Genomic DNA, 24,052 nt, shown 5'->3' with positions numbered 1-24,052 from the left:
GAGTTTCTGATGGACCTTCAGGTTTTATTTATCTTCTTCCCTGTATTCCTATCAAGTATGCATTTCGCACTGTTTTAATATTACCTTCTTTTGGCAAGTTCATTCTGCCACTTTACAGGGTCCATATTTTATCTTTCTCCTCTATTCTTACAGGTCCTAGCATAGGTCTGGGAAAGATTTTGATTTTGAAAAATTTTACTGCTTGTTTTGATGATTTTTTCCAGGTTTATTGAGATGTAATTGACATATAGCAGTGTGTAAGTTTGAGGTATACTGTGTAAGGATTTGATGCATGTATATACTGTGAAATGCCTACCAAACTAAAGTTAATTAATAAATACTTTACCTATCTAATTTCCATGTTATTATTGTTGTTTCTGTGATGAGAACATTAAAGTTGTACTCTCATAGCAACTTTTAAGTCTACAATAGATTACTGTTAACTATAGTCACCATGCCGTACATTAGATTGCCCAAACATTGATTTTATAACTGGAAGTTTATACACTTTGAATAACATTTCATCAATCCCACATCTCTTGTCTATGACAAGTACAATTCTACTCTGTGTTTATATGAGTTTGATATTTTAGATTCTGCACATGAGTTCATACAGTATTTGCCTTTCTTGGTCTGACTTGTTTTACTTATCATAACACCCTCAAAGTCCATCAGTGTTGTAGCAAATTGCAGCATCTCCTTCTATTTTATGGTTGAATAATATTCCATTTATATATATATACTACAGTTTCCTTATCCATTCACCCATAAGTGAACACTTATGTTGCTTTCATATCTTGGCTATTATGAATAATGCTATAATGAACAAGATAGTGCAGCTATATATTTGAGATAATGATTTTGTCTTCTTTTGGTGTAGACCCAAGTGAGATGGCTGGATCATATAGTAGTAGTTCTATTTTAATTTTTTTTCAGGAACCTCTATATTTTCCATAGTGTCTGTACCAATTTATATTCCCTCCAACAGTGCATCAGGTTAAAATTTTTCCATATCCTCGCCAGCATTTATCTCTCTTCTTTTATATAGCAGCCATTCTAACAGCTATGAGGTGATATTTCATTGTGTTTCCCTGATGATCAGTAATGTGGAACACCTATTTATCAAAATATCTTCTTTTGGAAAATGTCTGTTCAGATATATTGCCCATTTTAATTGGATTATTATTACTATGCTACAAAGTTACATAAGTGAATTATATATTTTGAATATTAACTACTTAATCAGGTATGCATATTTTCTTCTATTGTGTTGGATACTTTTTTATTTTCTTTTTTTTTTCAATGATCGAATAGGATTTATTCCTGAGATGCAAAGATGATTCAACATCTGCAAATTAATCAATATGATACATCACATTAACAGAATGAAAGATTAAAATCATATCATCCTTGCAATGGATACCAAGAAAGCGTTTGACAAATTCAACATACATTCATGGGGGGGGACTCTTTTTTTTTAATTATAATTTTATTTTTTTAATGGTGTGACATCAGTTTGTTACAGTTTGTCCCCCTGTACTAAAATTAACTCAAAATGGATCAAAGATCTAAACATAAGACCTGAAACAAGAAAGTACATAGAAGAAGACATAGGTACTAAACTCATGGACCTGGGTTTTAAAGAGCATTTTATGAATTTGACTCCAATGGCAAGAGAAGTGAAGGCAAAAATTAATGAATGGGACTACATCAGACTAAGAAGTTTTTGCTCAGCAAGAGAAACTGATAACAAAATAAACAGAAAGCCAACTAAAAGGGAAATGATATTTTCAAACAACAGCTCAGATAAGGGCCTAATATCCAAAATATACAAAGAACTCATAAAACTCAACAACAAACAAACAAACAATCCAATAAAAAAATGGGAAGAGGACATGAACAGACACTTCTCCCAGGAGGAAATACAAATGGCCAACAGATATATGAAAAGATGCTCATCTTCTTTAGTTATTAGAGAAATGCAAATCAAAACTGCAATGAGATACCACTTCACACCTGTTAGATTAGCTATTATTTTTTTTTTTAATAATTTTATTTTTTTAATGGGGTGACATCAATAAATCAGGATACATATATTCAAAGATAACAAGTCCAGGTTATCTTGTCGTTCAATTATGTTGCATACCCACCACCCAAAGTCAGATTGTCCTCTGTCACCTTCTATCTTCTTTTCTTTGTGCCCCTCCCCACCCCCTATCCCTCTCCCATTTCCCCCTCCCCCCCGTAACCACCACACTCTTATCAATGTCTCTTAGTTTCACTATTATGTCCCACCTACGTATGGAATAATACAGTTCCTGGTTTTTTCTGATTTACTTATTTCACTTCGTATCATGTTATCAAGATCCCACCATTTTGCTGTAAATGTTCCAATGTCATCATTTCTTATGGCTGAGTAGTATTCCATAGTGTATATGTGCCACATCTTCTTTATCCAGTCGTCTATTGATGGGCTTTTTGGTTGTTTCCATGTCCTGGCCACTGTGAACAATGCTGCAATAAACATGGGGCTGCATGTGTCTTTACGTATCAATGTTTCTGAGTTTTTGGGATATATACCCAGTAGAGGGATTGCTGGGTCATAAGGTAGTTCTATTTTCAGTTTTTTGAGGAACCAACATTTGCTATTACCTGTCTTGCTAGATTAGCTATTATTAACAAGACAGGTAATAGCAAATGTTGGAGAGGCTGTGGAGAAAAAGGAACCCTCATCCACTGTTGGTGGGAATGTAAAGTAGTACAACCATTATGGAAGAAAGTATGGTGGTTCCTCAAAAAACTGAAAATGGATACTTTTTTCATTGTACTGTTTCTTCTGTTTGACAAAAGATTTTTAATTAGATATAGTCCCACTTGTTGATTTTTCTTTTTATTGCTTGTGCCTTTGGTATTATATATATAAAAAGTATCACTAAGACCAATATAAGGAAGCTTTTGGCCATGTTTTCTTCTAACAGTTTTATGTTGTCAAATCTTATGTTTAAATTATCAAACCATTTGAGTAAATTTTTGTAAGTGGTATTAATTAGGGTTCCAATTTGATTGTTTTGTATGTGGATATCCAATTTTTCCAACAGGATTTTTTAAAGAGACTTTATTTTTCTCAATGAGAATTTTTGATCCCTTGCAAAATATTATTCAACTATTATATATACACATGTATATTGTAGGCCCAGCACTTGCAGCCTTCATTGCAACCAAGCACATGCTGGTTCACATTTGATTCAGATAAACAGTAGAGAAACAACAGAGCCAAGAAATGGTGGGCCACCATTTTATTCTAGCTTGCAACTGGTGGGCATGTAAATACAGAGCGGGAAAACACTTCCCTTTTCATTCAGGGCTCCCAAAGCCACTGATTTTCTTCTGGTTTTCCTAGAATCAAAGGCCCTACTAGCTCAGTCACCTCTGTTCCCCATCTCCTTCTCTCTGAACAGATTTTGCACAAACTGGCTTCTCCTTCAGCACCCTACCATCTTGCCTGCCTCTTCTCTCTACAACAGGGGTCAGAAACCTATGGCTTGTGAGCCAGATGTGGCTCTTTTGATGGCTGCATCTGGCTCACAGATAAATCTTCAATAAAAAAAAAATAATAACGTTAAAAATATAAAACATGTACTATAAGCCATTCATTTCCTACCATTCTATCTCACCTCATAAAAGGAGCTTGGAAGTCTTCCTTCCTCTTGACTTTTTTGAAATAGCTTGAGAAGGATAGGAGTTAGTTCTTCTTTGAATATTTGGTAGAATTCACTTGTAAAGCCATCAGGCCCAGGACTTTTCTTTGTTGGGAGTTTTCTGATAACTGTTTCAGTCTCATTTGTTGTAATCAGTCTGTTTAGGTTTTTTGATTCTTGCAGATTAATTTTTGGAAGATTATATGTCTCAAGGAATTTGTCCATTTCATCTAAGTTGTCTAATTTTTTGGTATACAGTTCTTTATAGTATTTTCTTACAATATTTTGTATTTCTGTTGTGTCAGTTGTTATTTCTCTACTCTCATTTCTAAGTTTATTTATTTGAGTCCTCTCTCTTTTTTTCGTGGTGAGTTTGGTTAAAGGTTCATTGATCTTGTTTGACTTTTAAAAGAACCAGCTCCTGGTTTCATTGATCCTCTGTATTATTTCTTTAGCTTCTATGTCATTTACTTCCACTCTGATCTTTATTATTTCCTTTCTTCTACTACCTCTGGGCTTTACTTGCTGTTCTTTTTCTGGTATTCTTTATGCAGGGTCAAGTTGTTTATTTGAGCTTTTTCTAGCTTCTTAAGGTATGCCTGTAATGCTATGAACTTCCCTCTCAAGACTGCTTTTGCTGTGTCCCATAAATTTTGAGTTGATGTATGCTCATTATCATTTGTTTCTAGAATTTTTTTATTTCTTCTTTGATCTCATTGTTAACCCATTCATTATTTAATAACATGCTATTTAGTTTCCAAGTGTTTGGGTATTTTTTCAGTTTTCCTGTTGTGCTTGATTTCTAGTTTCATGTCATTGTGATCAGAGAAAATACTTGATATGATTTCAGTCTTCTTAAATTAGTTGAGACTGCTTTTGTGCCCTAACATGTGGTCTATCCTAGAGAATGTACCATGAGCACTTGAAAAGAATGTATATTCTGCTACTTTAGGGTGAAAGATTCTGAAGATATCTATTAAATGGAGTTGATCTACTGTGTCCTTTAAGTCTGCTGTTTCTTTGTTAATTTTCTTTCTTGAGGATCTATCTAGTGATGGTAGTGGGGCATTGAAATCCTCTACTATTATAGTATTGCTGTTGATCTCACCCTTTATATCCATTAAAGTCTGCTTTACATATTTAGGTGCTCCTATATTAGTTGCATAGATATTTATAATGGTTATATCTTCCTGTTGATTGATTGATTGATTTTAGTGTTAGAGGAAGGGAATAAGAGAGAAAGATCAATTTTTTGTTCTACTTATTTATACATTCATTTGTTGGTTCTCATATGTGCCCTGACCAGAGATAAAACCTGCAAACTTGGTGTATGGGAACAAAGTTCTAACCAACTGAGCTACCGAGCTGGGCTGCAATATTTACTGTTGAGAACAATGGAGCTATGGGTTTGGCATATCTGGCCTTTATTATGTTGAAGTATGTTTCTTATTTTTTTAATTTTTATTTAGAAAACAAACTTTAACTGGATGACATTGATCCATAAGAGTACATAGGTTTCAGGGAAACATTTCTATACCATTTGAACTGTTGATTATGTTGTATACCCATCATCCAAAGTGAAAACATTTTCCATCATAGTATATTTTTCCCTCTTTACTCCCTTCCTTCCACTTTCTGCTCCACATCCCCCTTGCCCCTGGTAACCATTTCATTTTTATTTATATCCATGAGTCTCAGTTTTATATCCCAGCTATATGTAAAATCATATAGTTCTTAGCTTTTTCTGATTTACTTATTTTACTCAGTATAATGTTATTAAGGTCCATCCATGTTGTCATAAAAGTCACAATGTCATCATTTCTTATGGTTGAACAGTATTTCATTGTGTATATGTGCCACTTCTTTTTTATTCAATCTTCTACAGAGAGACACTTTGGTCATTTCCATGTTTGGCTGCTGTAAATAATGCTGCAATGAACTTAGGGGTGCATGTGTCTTAATGTACCAGTGTTTTCAAGTTGTTTTGGGGTAGATACCCACTAGAGGGATTGCTGGGTCATATGGTAGTTCTATTCTTAATTTTTGGGGAATTGCCATACTTTCTACCATAATGGTTGTGCTAATTTGCTTTCCCACCAGCAGTGTGTGAGGGTTCCTTTTTCTTCACAGCCTCTCCAACATTCGTTACTACCTGTCTTGTTGAGAATAGCCAATATAACAGGTGTGAAGTGGTAGGTATCTCATTGTAGTTTTGATTTCCATTTCTCGAATAGCTAGTGAAGATGAGCACCTTTTCATGTATCTGTTGGCTATTTTTATGTCCTTTTGGGAGAAGTGTCTATTCAGGTCATTTCCTCGTTTTTTTAATTGGATCATTTACTTGTTAGTTGCTGAGCTTTGTGAGTTCTTTACCTTTTTGAGATTTTTTTAGCATAATAAGCCATTGAAGTTTTTCAAGTGCTTTTTTGGTATCTATGGAGATGATCATGTGATTTTCTCTTTCATTCTCTTAATGTAGTGTATCACATTTATTCATCTGCATATGTTAAATCATCCTTGCATCTAAGGTATAAATCCCACTAGATCATGCTGCATGATCCTCTTAAGGTGCCATTGAATATAATTTGGTGGTATTTTGCTGAGATATTGCTACTGTATATTCATCAGGGATATTCGTTTGTACTTTTATTTTCTTGCATTATCCTTATCTTTGATATTAGGTTAATGCTAATCTCATAAATAATTTTATTTTATGTTTTCTTTGTTTCTTTTTAAAATTTTTATTGAATTTATTGGGGTGTGCTTGGCTAATAAAAATATATTCCTCAGGTGTACAATTCTGTAATCCATTATCTGTGTATTGTGTGTTTGCTACCCCAAGTCAAGTTTCCTTCTATTACCATCTATTCTCCCTTTACTTTATTCCACATTTTCCCATGCCTCTCCTTCAGGCAAACATCATACTGTTGACTGTGTCTATGAGATATTTTTCTAAAATTATTTTAGGAGTTGTTTTTCCTCTTCAGTTCCTAAAAAGAGTATTGGAAGATTTGCCATTAATTCTTTTTTATTTTATTTATTTTTAATTGAATTTATTGTGATATTGCCTCAAGCAAGGAAATAAGAGGAAAAAAATAAACAAATGATACTACATCAAACTAAAAAGTTTTTGAATGCCAAAGGAAACCAAGAAAATAAAAAAACAATCCAATGAATGGGAGAATATATTCACTGGTATATCTGATAAGGAGTTAATATACAAATTTATAAATAGCATATAAAACTCAGTACCATTAAACAAAAAAAATTCAATTAAAAAATGAGCAAAGGATCTGAGTAGACACTTCTCTAGAGAGGACATACCGATGGGCAATGACATATGAAAGGATGCTCAATGTCAGTAATCATCATAGAAATGCAAATTAAAACCACAATGAGATATCAAATCAAATCTCAAAGTGCCTATCATCAATAAATCAGTAGGCCTTATTTCTTCAGATGTTTGGTATAATTTACTGATGAATTTATCTGATTCTCACCTTTTTTATTGTTGGGAAGTTTTTGATTACTGATTCAATTTCCTTACTTATTGTCATCTGCTCAGATTTTCTATTTCTTCTCAATTCACACTTGTTAAGTTGTATGTTTTAGGATTTTATCCATTTCTACCTTGTTGTACAATTTCTTTGCATATAATTACTTATAATAGTTTCTTGTGATTCTCCATATTTCTGTGGTATCAGCTTTAATCCCTCCTTTTCATATATAATTTCATCCATTGGAGGCTTCTCTCTTTTTTATTGGTAAGTGTAGCTAACGGTTTGTCAACTTTTATCTTATGAAAAAAACAACTCTCATGCTGGCCAGATAGCTCAGTTGGTTAGAGCATTGTCCGGAAACTCAGAGGTTAGCGGTTTGAACTCTGGTCAGGACACATACAGGAACAGATGGATGTTTTTTCCTCTCTCTCTTTCTCTTTTCTTTCTTGTTAAAATCAACAAATAAAAATTAAATTTAAAAACTTTCATTTTTGTTGAATTTTTATTTTTTTTCTTATTCTCTATTTGATTTATTTCTTCTCTAATGTTTGTTATCTTTTCACTTTTACTAACTTTGGTTCTTGTTTTGCTAGTTTCTTGAGGTGCCAAGTTAGGTTTTTTATTTGATTTTTTTTTCCTAAAAACTTGAGGCATTTATTATTATAAACCTCTCTCAGCACTACTTTTGCTGCAACACATAAGTTTTGATTTACTGCATGTCAATCTTTGTCTGTTGTAATGCATTTTATTTCTTTTTTGACCAAATGGTTGTTTAAGAGTATGTTGTTTAATTGCCACATAATTGTGAATTTTCTTGTTTTTCTCCTGTTATTGATTTCTAGTTTCATAACACTTTGCTTGGAAAAGACACTTGATGTAGTTTCAATATTTTAAGGTTTATTGAGACTTGATTAGTAACCTAACATATGAATTACTCTCCTGAAGAACCTTAGGAGTATGTAGTCTAAATATACTTCAAGTTCAATGTTTTCTTATTGACTTTCTGTCTAGATGATCTGTCTATTTTTGAAAGTGGTATATTGGAGTATCTTACTATTATTGTATCATTCTTAATTAGTCTCTGCAGATTTGTTACTATTTTCCTAATATATTAATGTTCTCCAATGTTAGGTGAATATATTTATGATTGTCTTATCATCTTGATTAATTGACCCTTTTATTGTTATATACTGACCTTCCTTTTCTCTTGTTACAGTGTTTTACTTAAATTCTCTTTTGTCTACTATAAGCATAGCTATTTTTATTCTCTTTTGGTTTTTATATATGTAGAATATATACTTCCATCTCTACACTTTGAACCTATATGTGTCCTTGAATCTGAGGTGAGTATTTTGTAGATAGCATACAATTTGATATTTTTTTAAATTTCCTCAGCCACTCTATTAAGCTTTATGATCTAAAATGAAGAACACCCACTCTAAAGCCATACAGATGACTTTTTTCAAACACTGACTTTTTCATTTATTAGCTGAATAATCTTAGACATATCAATTACCCCTCTCTGTGTCAGTTTAATCATCTTTCAAAAAATTAACAATTGTTATGTTATGGCATGGGTTTTTCCAAGCATTAAATGCAATAAGTTATTTAAAGCATGTAGTACAGTTCCAAGAATATAGTAATCTCCCATTAAATGGTATCTTATTTCTTTTTCTTAAAGTTAGAAAGATAAATAATATAGAAGTTAGGATCGGGGTTATAAAATGATCTGACAAGTGACATTGAATAACTACTTAAGTTCTCTGAGGCTTAAATCCTTCTTCTACAAGTAAAGGTTGTAATATTGTTCACCTCACAGGTTGTTGGTATTAAATAAGAATAATAATTTGCAGCACTTGACCTATAGTAAGAATTCAGGAAATGTTAGGTATTTTAATTGTTAAGAAAAATTAAAGAAATTGAGAGTAGTGTCAACAAGAACAACAACAAAAAACTGTATTACCTACTCTTCTGTGATGGAGTAGCAAATTAGAAATCTAGGTGTAGACATTCTTCTACAGTACTGGAGTAAAAGAGAGGAGGAAAACACACTTTATTAAGTCTCTGCTTTCCCAATTTATACAGTGAGTTCACAGACAAGATGTTTGTGATAGTGCTTAAAATAAAATCTGGTTTATATTATAATCTAACAAATATTAGTTTAATCAGAATCTGAACTGTAAAGCCAGTATCCGCAGCCACCATCACAGCCGCCTGGCCAATGCAGGTTTGCATTAGATTCGAACAGCCGCCTGGCCAATGCAGGTTTGCATTAGATTCGAACAGTCGGTAATGAAACAATGGAGCCAAGAATTGGTGGGCCATTAGTTTTAGTCCTAGCTTGCACCCAGCGGGCAAGTGAAAACACACACTGGGCTCCAATACCCACTCATTCAGTGCTCACAAAGCTACTGACTTATCTGAGTTTTCCTAGGATCAAAGGTGTCTATCTCACCAGCCTCATTCTCTTTTGTTCCTCATCTCCTTCTCTCTGCACAAACTCTGCAGTAACTGGCTTCTCGTTCAACACTCTGTTATCTTGGCTGCCTCTCCTTGCCTCCATGTGGCCTTACTCTGTGCTCTTACAGCATGGGCTCCTCCTAGAATGTAATCCGGAACAACATGATCTCTCTTCCTTTTAAAACCTTTTAAAAGGCAAAAGTCCTCCTCCAACACACATTAATACAATCACGCCCATCCCAAGCAATCCTATCCCAAGCAATCACCTGGGCGATGGGCTTCCACGTGGGCAGTGCTATCTTTAACAAAGTGAGCATAATATATTTTATCTGCCCAACATGAACACATTTATTTAACCCGTACTGAATAATTTAATATCCCATGTATTTTTGTTGTTAGCATTATTTTTAATAGAAAAATAATATATGTATGCACATGGTCAAACAATTCAAAAGTGTAAGGGTATACACATCAAAATACAAGTTTAAACTATTATAACACTACCATTTATTAACTAATAAGGTCTTGGGCATGTCGCTTAATCTTTTTGTGTTTGTTTTCTTAGCTATAAAAATCATTTCAGTACTTATAGGATTGTTTTAAGACTCAAATGTGTAAATCAATTAAAATAGTACTTGGCCTCTGATAAGTACTATCTAAGTTTAGGTATTTTTCTATGTCATTTGTATTTTTATATGTTTCTTATTTATTTTCTTTCCCACTTTAAATTACGTTGTAGTATTTTTCTTTGAGTTTGTAAGAGCTCTTTATCTATTTAAGATATTTGTCCTGTGCCATATTTTTAAATCATTTTTTCTCAGCTTTTAATTTGTCTATTAATTGTCCTATAAAATTACTTTTTCTATGAAGAAATTATAAATGTTTTATAATCAAATTTATCAGTCTTTTTCCCTTAGGTGTTCAGGAGTTTAAGTCTTGTTTAAAATGGACTGCCACATTCCAAAATTATTTATTTATTAAATCTTTCATGTTCTCTTCTGTTGCTTTTATTGTTATCCTCTTTGGTCTACCTCAACCTATTTCTGGTGTGAGAAGTAAAATAGTATTCCACTTTTATTTCTTTCCAAATGTTAACCATTTGTTCCCAACCTATTTATTGTCTTTTCTATGTAAGTTGAAATCTTTGCTATCTCCTAGGAGATTAGATTATCTATTGTCTTTCAAGTCCAAAACACAATTCATTCCACTTAATTTTTCTCTTAGTTTTGATATAAATACAAACTGATTTGCCAGACACATTCTTAGACAACTTAATTACCCTCCTTATAAGGGAAAACTATCCAGAGGCACAAAGAGGTTAGACCTATCTTTAAAATTCCTTTAATTAATACTTGTAAGAGTTTTTTAAAAAATTAAAATTTCTTGTGAAAGAACTGGATATAAAACCTTTTGTCACCTAATATTCTATTATATGAGTATGTGATTGTTGGGCAGATAAAATATATTATGCTCACTTTGTTAAAGATAGCACTGCCCACATGGAAGTCAGTCACCCAGGTGATGGTATTGGTTGCCCTTCTTGCTTGGGATGGACGAGATTATATTAATGTGTGTTGGGGGTGGGCTGTGGGCAGGCAGGATCCTTGTAGCCTGGGGCTTGGTTTTGGGACTAAGCTTTTCCCACCCTTTTTGATGTGGGGTGGTGCACCCTCATGAGGAATCCCATTGTGCCTCAGATAAGTGACTTTGTATCAGAGACTTCCTTGTTTGTATATTGGATTAAAGGTTTCAGTTTCTACACTATAAAGTGGGGCAGACCAGGAGCTTGCTCTCTCTCAGTTCCTGAGATTAGTATTAGAGAGGAGAGCAGAGAAAGGCCACATGGAGCCAGGAGAAGCAGCCAAGATGGTGGAGTGCTGAGGAAAAATCCAGTTTGTGCAGAGTTTGTGCAGGGAGAAGGAAGGAGATGGGAAACAGAGGTGAATTAAGTCTGGTGAGCTAGAAACATTTGATTCTAGGAAACTTGGATAAGTCAGTTGCTTTGTGAGCACTGAATGAGTGGGTTTTGGAGCCCAGTGTATGTTTTTACTTGCTGCCGGGTGCAAGCTAGGATTAAAGATGATGGCCCACCAGTTCTTGGCTCCATTGTTTCATTACTGTCTGTCCGAATCCAATGTGAACCTGCACGGGCCAGGCGGCTGTTATGGTGGCCTTGGCTACTGGCTTTACAGTCATAAATGATTAAAATATGTATCTCCAGTTGGATAGTTGCATAATTTTCTCTGTGTTGTGTTACATAAACTACTATGCTAATTTTTCTCACACATATATTTATTAAAGTATAATGTACAAACAGAAAAATGTACATAAGTGTACAGCTTGACAATTTTTCATGAAATGAATATACCCATATAACCAAATACTGTATCTAAAAAGAAGATGTTACCAGTACCTCAGAAGCCTCCTTCATGCTTCATTCAACCAGTACTTCTTCCCAAGGATAAGCATTATGAAGACTTCTAAGAATATATATTAGTTTTGTTATATTTTGAATTTTATATATATATCTGAAATCATAGAGTATGTAGTTATTTTGTGTTTGACTCCTTTCATTCAACATGTTACTAATATTTATAGTTATAGAATATTCATTTGATCTGATGTATAATATTTCATGGTGCTAATATTCCCCCTTTATTTATTAACTTTATTGTTAATGGGAATTTGACTGTTTTACTATCATGAATGTTGCTGGTATGAGAACTCTAGTGTATGCATTTCTGTTAAATATATGCTTAGGGGTAGGTATACACTTTAGAAATTAATGTTGTACACATACTTTAGAAATTAGTGGATGATAAGGTATGCACAAGTGCCAAACTGCTTTCCAGAAATGTATATTTATAACAATGAAAAGCAATAACCACTCTTGAATGATAGATTTAAAATTTTAAAGTTAAAATTTTCATGTAATACCCATAATAATTCTATGGGGATAGTGTTTTTTTATTGATGTTAAATAATCTGTGAAAAGGCACAGTTATAAAATTGTAGAGACAGGATCTGAACTCAGATATGTTTAATGTCTAAGAGCATGCTCCTCCTACTATAGTCCTTGTATTAGTTTCTTAGGGCTGTTCTGACAAAGTAACACAAACTATGTGGCTTAAAACAATAGAAATTTATTCTGCTGTAGTCCTGAAATCGAGAAGTCTAAAATCAATATACTGGCAGGGCCAGGCTCTCTTTTCTACCTTTTGGGTTTTATTGGCAGTCCTTGTGTTTCTTGGCTTACTCCAATGTCTACTTCTATAGTCATATGGCAGTCTTCTCTCTCTCTCTGTCAGTCTCTGTGTTTTTTCTCCTCTTGTTACAAGTACACCAGTCATATTGCATTAAGGACTTACCCTGCTCCAGTATGAAATCATTTTAATTTGATTACATATTCAAAGGCCTTATTTCTAAATAAGGTTGCATTCATAGATAACACCTTTTGAGGGAGCACAAACTAACCCATAACACTTTCTACCCATCTGTTTAAACCTGTTCAGTATTGAGTATAGTAGGTACAAAGATACCATATTGTTCTTTAAAGTTACTGCTTGTTTTTCCTGCAGAGCTGTAGTTTATGGTGTATGAATTTGCAGCAATAGCATTTGCATAAACCTTCCACTTGGAAGGTTTAGCATCCCAAATATCTATAACATTAGCTAGTTGAAGCCATGCACTCTCACATGCACTGAGAAAAAGGGATATAGGGACCATGTGTGGCACAAACTGGGAAAGAGCTATGCCTATTTATTTATTTCTACAGATTGATTTCACTAACTCCCAGAAGCTATCTAGTATATATATTTATATTATGGCAAAAACATGCCCAAATCAATGACCTAAAGCCAGATTACTCTAATTCCAGTTTAGTAGATGAGCAAGTGATAGAACAGGAAGGTATGAAGAAAAAGGAAAAATTAAATGACTGATGATTTATACTATTTCACTGAATCTGTTAAAAATGGAAATTAAGCAAGAGTTTGAGAAAAGCACAAATAATAAATTGACTTATTAATTACTAGTTTCTGTCGCTGAATTCTTAAAATGTCTGTAATATTGCAATATTGAGGTGGCAGCAGACTTGAGCGGTTAAGAGCATGAAAACAAGTATTAAAAATAGTATCTACTTCACAGGCTTTATAGGAAGAGTAAATTACATAATATCTGCAAAGCACATAGTACTGTCTGGTCCATCATAAGCAATAGGTAAATATTAGGTGTTATTGGCAATTATGACACAAAGTAGACTTAACACCACCTAGCAACTTCCCTGATACCCTGGAGCAGCTCTTCCTGGTATCTTGCTAAATGTATAGTTGGTTCTAGGTGGCTGGCAGAACTCTACAGGCCTCAGAGGCTTTTTTTTCTTTAGCAAAAAAGGAAGAGTAAAAGAGAGAGAGAGAGACAGGACAGAGGGAGGGAGAGAGATGAGAAGCATCAACTCATAGCTGCAGCATTTTAGTTATTCATTGCTGTCTCATATGTGCCTTGAGGGAGGGGGCTTCAGCTGAGTCAGTGACCTTTTTCTCAAGCCAATATCCTTGGGCTCAAACCAGGGATCTTTAAGCTCAAGCCAGTGACCATGGGGTCATGTCTATGATCCCAACCTCAAGCTGGTTACCTCTCACTCAAGCTAGTGAGCCCGCACTCAAACCAGATGAGCTTATGCTCAAACCAGCAACCTTGGGGTTTCAAACCTAGGTCCTCTGCATCCCAGGCCAATTCTTCGGCCACTGCACCACTGCCTGTCAGGTGAGGCCTCAGAGGTTTTTAAGTGTTGAAGGAAAAATTAACATCCAAATACTGGAGTGTTTAGGGAAATGGGAACAGACAACCTATTTTTGCCTTATTCAAGTAATATAATATAGTAGAGTTTCTACAATGCTGCAAGAAGAGAGACTCAATTTCTAAGTTTTCTTCCACTTGAAACTGTATTCCTTTTAAAGAATACTAAATTTTTCTATGCTTTCTTTTCCTTGAATATAGAATCACAATGGTACTTACCCTGCTTACCTTAGAGACCAAATAAGAAAGCTCGAAGTTACTTGAAATGGTCCAAGATTGCATATAAGGTAAGCTATTTTTATTCAGGTAAATACATCAGCGACCCCCAATAAATGACAAGTGCACTCCCATAGAACAGTTAAGGGGACTGAGATTCTTGATGTAATAAGAAAGGACCTTGGGGATAGTTTCATAGTTTTAGGCCCATTGTCTTTTTTTTGTGTGTGTGACAGAAACAGAGACAGGGATAGATAGGGACAGATAAACAGGAAGGGAGAGAGATGAGAAGTATCAATTCTTCATTGCAGCACCTCATTTATTTATTGATTGCTTTCTCACATGTGCCTTGACTGGGGAGCTACAGTACATAAGAGTGACCCCTTGCTCAAGCCAGCAAACTTGGGCTCAAGCTGGTGAGCCTTGCTCAAACCAGATGAGCCCGCACTCAAGCTGGCAACTTTGAGATTTTGAACCTCGGTCCTCCACATCCCAATCTGACACTCTATTTACTGCACGACCACCTGGTCAGGCTAGGCCCATTGTCTTTATAAAGATTCCCAAGTGGGTTGTGAAGCTCTTGGCAATCTAAACAGATCCAATCTATTGTATAAATGTACCATAGGTTTTTAAATTTGTTCACCTACTGATAGAGACTTGATTTGCTTCCATAGCATGGCTATTGTAAATAATGCTGCAGTGAAGAGAAGGGTACAGTGAAGAAGCAGTGTATGCTGTTTCGAACTAGTGTTTTGGTTTTTTTTCAGATAAATTCTCTGAAGTGTAATTTCTTTGTTAGGAAGCAATTTCATTTTTTTAACTTTTTGAGGTAACTCCATACTGTATGTAGTTGACCGTGGCCGCCCCAAATGCATTCCCACCAACAACACATGGGGTTCTCTTTTTTCCACATCCTTGCCAACATTCATTATTTGTTGATTTATTGATGACAGCCATTCTGATAGTTGTAAGGTGATATCTCATTTTGGTTTTAATTTGCATTTCCCTAATGAATTTTGATGTTGAGCATGTTTTCGTGTCTGTTGACCTTCTGTATGTCCTCTTTAGAAAAGTGTTTATTCAGGCCCTTTGCCCATTTTATAATTGGATTGTTTCTTTTTCAGGTGTTCAGTTGTATATTTTTTATAAATTTTATATATTAACCCCTTATCAGGTATATTGGTTAATATGTTCTTCCATTCAGTTGATTGTGGTGAGCATACAATACAGTGTACAGACAATGTGTTGTAGAAAAATAAAAAGGAAACTGAAACTCAGAGATATTAGGTAATGACAGATTAGGTCAAATATTTTTAACCTTATTTTGTTTCATGATAAACATAAACTAATTGCTAAAATTCTGTGTTACACCAAAAAATTTTCTTTTCTGATCTGACAAAAAAAATAGATACCATTTTGATTTATTCACACTGGGCAGCTATTGTGTTGCTGTTGTCATTTTTTAAAGTTGACAGTCTAAGGAAAAAGAGGTCAGTTCCCCTGACTAAATAGTCAAGTATTGTTTGTTCTAAAATTTCCTGCAGCATTACAGGTTGAAAATTGCTGGGTTAAATTGATAGGGCTCATAACATTTATAGTCCCCAAATATTTATAATGCTATTTTGTTTAAATTCCTCCCTGATTTTACCTCTATATTTTGATTAGCTACCACTTATTTAAAATATAACCAAGTACCAGGCAATTTACCCATACTTTAATAAATTTTCCTATTTTTTCATTTTTTTTTTCTTTCTGAAGCTGGAAATGGGGAGAGACAGACTCCCACATGCGCCCGACCGGGATCCACCCGGCACGCCCACCAGGGGCGATGCTCTGCCCCTCCAGGGCGTCGCTCTGCCGTGACCAGAGCCACTCTAGCACCTGGGGCAGAGGCCAAGGAGTCATCCCCAGCGCCGGGGCCATCTTTGCTCCAATGGAGCCTTGGCTGCCGGAGGGGGAGAGACAGAGAGGAAGGAGGGGGTGGGGGGTAGAGAAGCAAATGGGCGCTTCTCCTATGTGCCCTGACCGGGAATCAAACCGGGTCCCCCGCACGCCAGGCCGTCGCTCTGCTGCTGAGCCAACCGGCCAGGGCTATTTTTTCATTATTAACATCTATAAATTTCAGAAATAACAATCTTCTTTAAGCAGAAGGAAAAAATATTAAGCAAGGAGATTAAGCTATTTGTTCAAGGACATTATTTTACCTCAATAAAATGCTACTTTATACAACTAAAAAAAAAAGAGTGATTACAGCTCAGGCTACCATATGCCATCAAAGAAAAAGAACTTCTTGCAAAGGAAAATTATAAAACCAATGTCTTCACCCTCACACATAATGGAAAATGTCAGCTTCTCTAGCTTACAGGATAGAGCTCCAAAGCAGAGAATATTACATTTATACTCATAAATGGGAAATGTCTTCTCTGGGAAGAGCTAAACTGTCATTAAGAGAGTGGGTAGATGTCTATGACATTTTTTTTCTTCTGAAGTTCTTTATGAAACCCCATGAAATTCTATGAAAAGCTTAGAAATTGATTGAAGTAATTCTGTTATATCTTTCTGCCACACACACACAGCTGTCCAGATAACTTCAGATAATGGATCTAGTAGATATGGTGTAACCAAGAGCACATTGTCAGTAGTGTCAATGAAATGCAGGTCACATTGATGAAGCAAGGGTAGGAACTTTAGTTCAGGTAGGATCTGAATTTTCTTTTGTACCCACTTGAAAATATTATATTCCCATCAGGTCTCAGCTAATGTTCTAACACTTTTCTGAAGTTTTCTCTTTTCTTTAATCTAGGAAGGATTAAACCTCTTATTTTTGTATTCCCACTGCATTCTTTATTTCAGTATGTTAAGTGCCAAACTAGAATTATCAACAACTGTATGCATTTTAGTAATCTCTATGAGAATAAGGGCTCTATTATATATATTTTTATATCACCATCGCAGGAACTAGTACATAATAAGTAGTACATAAAATTTATTGACTAGAACTGAGTTTGTCAAAGGGCTTATTACCACCTATTCCATTTACTTTATAATAGATTGCCATTTTCTCCATGGGGAGAAATTATAAGAACATATATGAAGGTACTAAAAAAATGTTATGTTTTAAACAAATATAAGTAATTAATTACCCAGAATTCAAATTGTAAAGTTTAAATAAAAAGAATTCTTTTCTAGTCCTATTAAATGATAATCAGCATACACATTAATGATCCTAGTGCATTTCCACTCATGAAGTGACTTCTGAATTATCATTAACTTGTATTAAAAGTGTGTTCTGATTTTTGACATTTGAAAATTTATGGACAACATAACTGATAGTGTTCCCTTGCATAACTATAATGTTTATTACATAAAGATACAAAACACCTCAATTCCCAACCAAGCTGAATAAATACATTTTTAATATATTCAAGAGTGAGAAAGTTATCAGCCTAACTACTATCAACAACTACAGCAAAGGCTAACATGATGCCTTGAAGGAAAGAGGGGTGCTTCTTGTGGATCACATACTGTAATTCTTGTCTATAATATACATATTTAATAATGTTCTTCAGTTTGAGATTTGATTATATACACTATTTTGGTTTTTTTCATGGTTTTGTGTGTGTCTGATCTTGCCTTTGATTCCATAATTCCTTAATTTGAGTCCATTTCAGGCACCTACCTGGTCTTCTATTTATGTGTCATCCATAACAATGCTGAGTATACATGTTGTAAGCATTGGAAACTCTTAGTAAGTAGTGTTTGAACTTAACTGAATTTAGGAAAATATGTAAAGAAGTTAATATACAGAAAAAATAAGTTAAAATACAGTTTTAGACCCACCAAAAACATTAAATGCATGGATGGGTCGATCTAAGAACCAATTTTTATCAATATGATAATAATATAAAATTTGTATTATTGCAGACATTTTTATACCAATTTGTCATATATAAAGGGCTTTCATACCTTTCTCTCAAAATAGCAAATCTGAGTGGAAATACTTATGCGTTTAACCATCAAATAAATATTTAACATAAAAGATATTATTTCTAAAAGTAGAATAACAAAAGTTATAGTTACAGAGTAATTACAATAAGATAGGCATAATTCTAACTGCTTTCCATGTATTCTCTTATTTAATCATCTCAAAAGCCCTGCAGTAAGGCAATTATTTCCATTTTATAAATATAAAAGCTAAGGCATAGGTAAATCCATTTGCTCAAAGTCACACAGCTAGTCATTGATGAAAGATGAACTTTCACCAAAAATACTGAGTTGACAAACTTTCAGGAAATTTTACTATTAGAAGAACTATACAGAGATGTTTAAAATGTTCTGTACAGCCTCATATATACAAAAAATTATGAAAATAAATACACTACCAACTCACACTAGAATAACTAGAATAATGAATGAAATATTGGCTAATAACATCAAATCTCAAGTTTAAATTGGATATTTTTATCCAAAGCAATAACTTCACACTCTGAAACAATTTTTTCCTTATGAGCATGATATGCAGACGGTATGGGTCTTTGTGTGGAACTGAAAAGCAGACCTTTGTCGGAAAACCTGGATCCTCTGAAACAAAAATTAAAAAAAGAAAGCAGATCTGAAGTAGTCAAGGTAACAATATGAAAAAGAACTAGAATTGTTCTGTGTGGGTTTATAGAGCATAAACTGGTAGGCATGTTTCTTCTTTTTTATTATAATTTGAATTTATTGGGTTGATTTTGGTTAATAAAATTACATAGGTCTCAGTTTTACTGTTCCATAATACATCACCTGCACACTGCACCACACATTCACCACCCCAAGTCAAATCTCCATCTATCACCATTTATTTCCCTTTTAACCCTCTTCTACCTGTTCCCACTTCCCTTTCCCTCCTGTGCTCAACATACTGTTATCTGTGTCTATGAGCTTGTTCTTTGCTTGACTGCATCCTTTCACCTTTTTCACTCAAACCCTAGCTCCCTTCCCCTCTGACTGCTGTCAGTCTCTTCTTGTATCTAAGGTCTTTTTTAATTGTGTTAGAATATTTTGTTCAGTAGGTTCCATTTAAAATGAAATCGTGGTATTTTTTTCTCTGACTGGCTTATTTCACTTAGCATGATAATCACCAGGTCCATTCATGTTGTTACAAAAGGCATGATTTGCTTCTCTTACAGCTGAGTCATATCCAATTGTGTAATTACACCATAACTTTTTAATCCGCTCATTGACTGATGGAAACTTCTGCTGTTTGAAGTTTAGGCTACTGTAAATAATGCTGCAATGAACATAGGGATGCATGTGTATTTTTAAATTAGTACTATATTTTGGGTTTCTTTGGATATATTACTAGAAGAGGAATTGCTGGATCATACGGCAATTCCATTAAAAATTTTAGAAAATTAAATTTAACAAGATGACACTGATCAATATGAGTACATAAGATTCAGGTAAACATCTCTATAGCATTTGAACTGTTGATTGTATTGTATAACCATCACCCAAAGTCAAATCACTATCTCTCACCACATACTTGTCCAGTTTTACTCTCCTTACTCACCCCCGCTCCTAAAAACCCCTCCCCATGGAAACCACTTCAATTTGTTTATGTCTATGTGTCTCAGTTTTATATTCCACCTATGAATGAAATCATATAGTTCTTAGCTTTTTCTGATGTACTTATTTCACAGAGTATAATGTTCTCAAGTTCCATCCATGTTATCGTAAATGGCACTTTGTCATAATTCCTTATGGCTGAGTAGTATTCCATTATATATATGTACCACTTATTTATCTATTATGTCCACTTGGTCTAGTATGTCATTTAAGGCACATATTTCTATATTGATTTTCCATTTGGATGTTCTATCTAAAGAGGCAATGTTGTGTTGAGTTCTCCAAATATGATTGTGTTTTTGTCTGTTTATATTTCTAGATGAATTAGTAGATGTCTTATACATTTTGGGGATAACTGATTCAGTGCATATATATTAAGAAGTACTATATCTTTTTCAAACAATGTCCCCATTATCTTTCTGAAATATCCATCTTTGTCTCTTGTTGCCTTTGTTGCCTTGAATCAGCGGTGTCAGATATGAGTATGGCTACACCCGCTTTTATTTGGGTATTATTTGCTTGGGGAATCATTTTCCAACCTTTCACTTTGAGTCTATTTTTATTCTTGCAACTTAGATGTGTCTCTTGAACACAGCATACTGTTGTGTTCTACTTTTTGATCCAGTCTGCTACTTTGTGCCTCTTTAATGGTGAGTTCAGACCATTTATATTTAGGGTAATTATTGACACATGAGGATTTCCTATGGACACTTTGATGTTTTGTTTTCTGGTAGCTCTGTGTCTCCTTTGATTCTTATCTTTTTTGTTTTTGTCAGTTTTTTTCGTTTGATGGCATTCCATACTTCTTTCTCCTGTTTCTTCGTTTTTATTTTATTTTACTTTATTTTATTTTTGTTATAGTTAAATGAGAGGTGGAGAGGCAGAGACAGACTTTTACATGTGCTCTGGCTAGGATCCACCCAGCAAACCCACTGTGAAAGATGTTCTGCCCCTGATCTGGGGATGCTGTTCTGTTCCTCAGCAACTGAAACATTTCAGTGACTGTAGTGAGGCCATGGAGCTAGCCTTGGCACATAAAGGCAACTTGCTCAAACCATTTGAGCCATGGCTATAGGAGGATAGGAGAGATAGGGAGGAGAGATTGAGAAGAAGATAGAAAAGGGGGAGGGGTAGAGAAGCAGAGGGTCACTTCTCCTATGTGCCTTGACTGGGAATTAAACCTGGGACTTCAACATGCCAGGTTGATGCTCTACCTATGAGCCAACCAGCCAGGGCTGTTTCCTTTTCTTTGAAGCTATGTTTCAGTAGTGACTTCTTTGTGGGTGGTTATTATTAGGTTATTAAGAGAAAAAATTTAATATGTATAAGTGTCCTTTGTCTTATGAATGCTTCTGCACTCCATCCTCCTTTGCTACTTATTATAGATCTTTATCCTCTCCCTTTTTATGTTATTGTTGTCACAGATTATGCTTATGTTTATTGTAACTTTGTTGGAGCTTTTACTTGTGCTTTTGTTTTGTTCTTTGTATCTGGTCAAATGACCCCCTTGGAGTTTTCCCTGCAGTGGGGGGTTTCTGGTGATAAATTCCCTCAGCTTCTGTATGTCTGAAAAGGTTTCTTTTTCTCCTTCATATTTGAAAAATAAATTTGATGAATATAGAAATTTGAGCTAGTAATTGCTCTATAAGTTTGTGTCCACTCTCTTCTGGCTTGTAGAGTTTCTGCTGAGAAGTCTATTATAACCTAATGGGCCTTTCTTTATATGTTATGTTCTTCTTTTCTCTAGCTGCTTTGATGATTCTTTGTCATTGATTTTTGACAATTTTATTACAATGTACCTTGGGGAAAATCTGTTTTGGTTGAGGAAACTTGGTGCTCTGTTTGCTTCTTTAATTCGAGGATCTAACTTTTTCCACAGGCTTGGGAAGTTCTCATCAATTATTTGTTTGAATAGGCTCTCCATTCTCATCTCTGGCTCTTCTTCTTCTGATATTCCCATTATTCAAATATCAGGCATGGGTTTATTTCTGGGTTCTCTATTTTGTTCCATTAATCTGTATGCCTGTTCTTCGGCCAGTACCAAGCTGTTTTGATTACTATGGCCTTGTATTATAACTTATTATCAAGAAGTGTGATATCTCCCACTTTATTCTTCATTTTTTAGACTGCTGAGGCTATTCGTGTTCTTTTTGGGTTCCATATAAATTTTTGGAATACTTGTTCTAGATCTTTGAAGTATGCCATTGGTACTTTAATAGGAATTGCATTGAATCTATAGATGGCTTTGGGTAATACAGACATTTTAGTGATTTTATTCTTGCTATACATGAACACAGTATTTGCTTCCATTTGTTTATATCTTTCTTGATTCCTTTTTTCAATGTCTTATAATTGTCCAAGTAAAAGTTTTTTACCACCTTGGTTAAATTTACTCCTAGGTACTTTATTTTTTTGTTGCAATAGTAAAGGGGATTTTTTTTCTCATTTCTGTTTCAGACAGTTTATTGTTGGTGTATAAAAATGCCACTGGTATCAGAATATTAATTTAATATCTTGCCACCTTGCCAAATTCATTAATCAGGTCTAGAAGTTTTTTTGGCTGAAACTCTTGGGGTTTCTATGTATAGTATCATGTACCCACAGAATGAAAGAACATATTCGCCAATATGCCTGATATTTGGTTAATAACTAAAATTTATTAAAAAAAACTTCTAAAACTTAATACCAGGAAAGTAAACAATCAATTAAAGAATGGGCTAAGGAACAGAACAGACACTTCTCCAAAGAAGACATACAGATGGCCAACAGGCATGTGAAAAAAAATGTTCAATGTCATTAATCATCAGAGAAATGCAAATTAAAACCAAAATGAAATAGCACTTCACACCTGTCAGAATGGCGCTCATGAACAAATCAACAACTCCAAACTCCTCCCTTCTCCATAGCCCAACTAGAAAGAAAAAAAAGAAAAGCCCTGTCACTGTGGGCTTCTCTCCTCTCCAGAATCCCTGATGGTAAAAACCCCCACAGTCTGGGGCTCTCTTCTCTCTTAAGCTGACCACAAGTGCATTTTATCTTCCACCCTCTTTTTCAACCCTTCCCACCTTTAGCCCATTGGTGTGCAAACATTTCTAACTCCACACTACTTTCCACAGTGTTTTCTTTTTTTAAAATCTTATTTTTATTAATTTTAATGCAGTGACATTGATAAATCAGGGTACATATGTTCCGAGAAAACATCTCCAGATTATGCTGCATACCCCTCACTCAAAGTCAAATCGTCCTCAATCACCTTCTATCTGGTTTTCTTTGTGCCCCTCCCCTCCCCACACTCCCTCCCTCTCCTTCCTCGCCCCCTCCCCACACCTCCGCCCCAATCCCTGTTACCATCACATTCTTGTCCATGTCTCTGAGTCTCATTTTTATGTCCCATGTATGCATGGGTTCATATAGTTCTTAGTTTTTTCTGATTTACTTATTTCACTCCGTATAATGTTATCAAGGTCCATCCATGCTATTGTAAATGATCTGATGTCATCACTTCTTATGGCTGAGTAGTATTCCATAGTATATATGTACCAAAGCTTTTTAATCCATTCGTCCTCTGATGGACACTTGGGCTGTTTCCAGATCTTCGCTATTGTGAACAATGCTGCCACAAACATGGCAGTGCATTTCTCCTTCTGGAACCGTTCTATGGTGTCCTGGGAGTATATTCCTAAAAATGGGATGGCTGGGTCAAAAGGCAGTTCGATTTTCAATTTTTTGAGGAATCTCCATACTGTTTTCCACAGAGGCTGCAACAGTCTG

The sequence above is a fragment of the Saccopteryx bilineata genome, chromosome X, assembly GCF_036850765.1.
Source record: "Saccopteryx bilineata isolate mSacBil1 chromosome X, mSacBil1_pri_phased_curated, whole genome shotgun sequence".
Lineage (NCBI taxonomy): Eukaryota > Metazoa > Chordata > Mammalia > Chiroptera > Emballonuridae > Saccopteryx > Saccopteryx bilineata.
The sequence above is the reverse complement of the archived record's forward strand: the minus strand, read 5'-3'. Positions refer to the sequence as shown.